The following is a 4,334-nucleotide window of genomic DNA, read 5'->3' as shown; positions in this document are numbered from 1 at the left end:
CGGAAACGGAAGCGGGTACGTGGAAGCGGAAACGTATGAAAGCGCATAAGCGAAATTTTTAAATAAATAAGGAAGCGGATACATGTTGGAAGCGTATATATATATATATATATATTATATAAGAATTTGTTTCAAAATCTAAAACTAAAAATTATATGAATTAAATTCAAAATAAAGCATTTATTCATTTAATAATAATTTTGAAATGATTTCATATTAAATATGTAAAAATACACATAAAGTAAATTTAAAATAAATTATTTTTAATACTTTATAATTAGTTGAGATAATATATTTGAATATATGATTTATCTTTAATAAAAACTTCAATGCATAAAGATAACTTATAGTATTAATTTTAATATTTGTACATTTATATTCTCTCTATTCAATACTATTAAAATATGCTCTATTGTGTTCTCATGCTCTCTGTGGATTCGATTCTCAAGTGCTACATCCGATCTCTTATTTGAGAGAGTTGACTCTAGCTTATTTGAGAGAGTTGACTCTAGGGTTAATATAAGTTTATCATCATTACCCATTGATATATGGAGGTTTTAAGCATTTCGTGTCGTTTATGTAACGGTTCCCCGTTTAGAAAAGATGACTTTGTTTACAGAGGGTTAAAAGCATTAAATGTTTAATAGTTGAAGGTTTAAAAGCATAAAGTTTTAAAAGCATAAAGTTTTAGTTGTGGGTTTTCCATCCGATTTAAAAATAGTTAGAGGTTTAATCACCAAAATATTCATTGATTATAAGAACCTCGTGTCGTTTTCGTGATTACATGAAACGTTGCATTTCAATTTAATGGGTCTCTGTTAAGAAAAGATGATTTTGTTAACGGAAGGTTAACGACATTAACGGTTTAATAGTTGGAGGTTTAAAAACATAAAATTTTAGTTTGAGGTTTTTCATCCTATTTGAAAATAGTCGGAGATATAAATCACTGGTAACCTTTTTTCATCCCATTTGAAAATAGTCGGAGATTTAAATCACTGGTAACCCTTGTATAGTAAGAAAAATGGAGCCCACCTCTCGAAATAAAATAAATTATATACATATATCAATCATGCAATGCAGGAGATGCATGCATTTTACATTCTTTCCTATTCCATCGCGATTGCTTTAGTCATTGTAATTCGTCCAAAGATCTTCTTGCATTTAAATAGATCTATTTAACTTTATGCTTTTTTCAGCAAGATGTAACTTTATGCTATAAATCTTGACTTGTGTTTATGGCCAAACCATATTTTTCTTCTTGGATTTAACAAGAGAACGTATTTGGAATCCGTTTGGTTAAATATTAAAGGCATGAGGGTCAGAAGTAGATAGGCTTGGCTTGTGGTCAAGATCGGCACAGAATTCATGAGCTTATTTGCACAAATTGACGGTGGATACATATGACATAATAGATGATGAACTATCAGAGTGCAGTGCCAAAGGATATACATACACACCTTTGAAACATTAACCATATTTTTTTCATAGTGCAGTGCCAAACTGCCAAAGGATATACATACACCTTTCATATTTTGTGTTGTCTTTTACCAAATCTCTTAGACCATGATTATAGGTAAAACCCCAAATTTTGTGTGGTCCTTAAATTTTTTCTTTTTTAAATTTTTTTTGTCTTATTAAAATTTTTTTTTTCAAAAAGCACCAATCGCGGGCCGCCACTCGTCTGTAGGGCCCGCTAATAGTGCAGAAACCTCTCTAATATCGATCCTTAATGGGTGACTTTCGGGACCGGTTATAAAATTTTTTGTTGACCCCACTGACCAAACAGTTGAAAAACCTACCTAAAGATCGTGGGATATTTATGCTCTTATATATATATATGTAGACTCTTAGTCAGGTTTCTTAGAGCATGTTTATTGCAGGTCTCTTAGTTTGGGGTTCTTAGCATAATATAAGATACAGTCTCTTAGCTTTTAAGAGACGTTTCTTAGTTTTTTTTTTTTGATGAAATGTGAAATTTATTGATCAAAAGTGAAAAGAATAGACATTTACAAATGGGAACCTAATAGTTGAATGCTATACACTGAGAACAAAAAATAATGATCTATGTGTGAGTAAACACTTCAAACCAGCGCTGCATTATTCCTGCCAACTTATGATCCTCCTTATACCGCAAAGAACTGATTCTGTTGCGCAAGGCCTTGTCAATGAGTCGGATAGTCTGATCCATACTGCGAAAACCTTTCTGGTGCCGCCTCTCATTTCTCTCCTTCCACAAGTAGTAGATGCAAGTCTGGAACAACATTTTAATAAGAATCTTGTCCATGCCTTGAAGCGTGTTGCAGGTGACATACTGCAGAGTGAGAGCCCAATCTGGATCTGTACTACCATTGCAAAGACAACCTGCGGGCTTGTTCCACACATTGTAAGTGTAAGGACAAGCAAAAAATAGATGTTTTTTTAGTTAAAATTTAAGAGACCATATCTTATATTACGTTAAGAACCCCAACCTAAGAGACTTGCAATAAACATGCTTTTAGACCACCTCCCATTGGAGTTCTTAAAATATGTATTATGTATATATATGTATATATTATATATGTATAAGTATTTGTAGGGTCCACAATTTTTGTGAAACCCCATAAGCAAAGGTTCTAAAAATCTCATTTTAAGAATTTTTGTAGGACCCCACAAATACTTATGCCTATATAATATATATATATATATACATAATACATATTTTAAGAGCTCCAACAGGGCTCTTACACTTCATCGTATTTAATTATAGACCAACAATTTTAGACAAACAAAACTGATTTGACAGAATATTTGAAATTTACAAAATTGATTGTGCTAAAAAAACCTTATTTGGCAAAATGGGCTTGGGGCAGATTAGGTTGAAATTTTAGTGAACGTCCCTTTTATCTATTCGGTAATATCTTCTCCTATATTTAGTGGTGCAAGGCAACTCGTGGATACGATTTATCGAGACTCCAGTAACTTGTGGAGACGAATGATTAATGATTTAGCTGTATATCGTAGGCCTAGGCATGAGACTTTTATCCGAGATCCGTATTCGATTTGCGATCCGGATCCGGATCTGATCCAAAAATCCGGATATCCGGAGGGACCGAATCCGGATCCGGATCCGGATACCTTAATTTTTTAGTCCGGATATCCGGATCCGTAAGTTTTATTAATAACTATTTAAAAATAGTAATATCTATATATAAAAATTAATTAATTTAATATATTTTTATTTTTATAATAGTATATATAAATTTTATGTAAATTTTGTAATATTATACATAGAAATAATTAAAAACATTATATTTTTTTATTTTTAAATTATTTTTAATATTTTTTATATATTAATATTATTTTTTATTTATTTTAAGGATCCAAATCCGGATCCGGATGTCCGCCGGATATTACAATTTTTAGAAGGATATCCGACATCCGGATATCCGAAAACTTCGGATCCGGATAAAGATAGTAAAATTATGGATCCGTCGGATAAGGATTCGGATCCGAATACCTTAAAATTGCTCGGATATCCGATCCGTCTCAGGCATAGTATATCGTATCATGCATCAAAATAAATAATATAATAATTTAATTTAATTGTAAGGAATATATGGTTTAAGACCATACGAAAAGATGTATAATGCCCCATCGACTGAGAAGAAAAGTCGTATATAAAACTTGTTATAATCCCTAGTCTTTATGAACATGACATCATCAGTCTTACATCATTTCGGTGATGATTTAATTTTCATATTGTGGAACTGAGGACTTACAAAAACTAGTATCTAATCTATTAACTTATGTTTCTATTTTTATCTACTATTAACAAGTCATATTAGGACTATCTAAAGAATTAGTTAATATGATATATTTGATTATTTACATTAATAATAAATCAACTATGAATTTTAATTTTTTTTAAAGGATAATAAAATCTGTCGAGGAAGAATCTAACAAAATCTTACTTAAACTTTTAAATATTTTTATAAAATAACATATTAATTAATTTCATAATTAGTAATATAATATTTTTATAAATTAATGTTAACTAAAATTTTATTATAAAACATCAAAATGAAAATTATATACGATTTCTTTTATAAATTCTATAAATATATTATGTATTTTTTTTAACATCATATTATGTATTATATAAAAATAGAAGTGCTATATGAATTAAAAATGACAAATTTATTTTTTTAAGTTGTTTCATTTAAATAAATTATCATTCATCGTTAAAATGAGTTAAAATTAAACTATATAATATTTTATACAAAAATAAATTTACTAACATAGGTTAAAATTTTATATCTGCAACTATATATTATCTTTTTATTTATTTTGAAACT

The sequence above is a fragment of the Brassica oleracea genome, chromosome C5 (genome assembly GCF_000695525.1).
Source record: "Brassica oleracea var. oleracea cultivar TO1000 chromosome C5, BOL, whole genome shotgun sequence".
Taxonomy (NCBI): domain Eukaryota; kingdom Viridiplantae; phylum Streptophyta; class Magnoliopsida; order Brassicales; family Brassicaceae; genus Brassica; species Brassica oleracea.
This window is presented reverse-complemented; position numbering follows the sequence as displayed.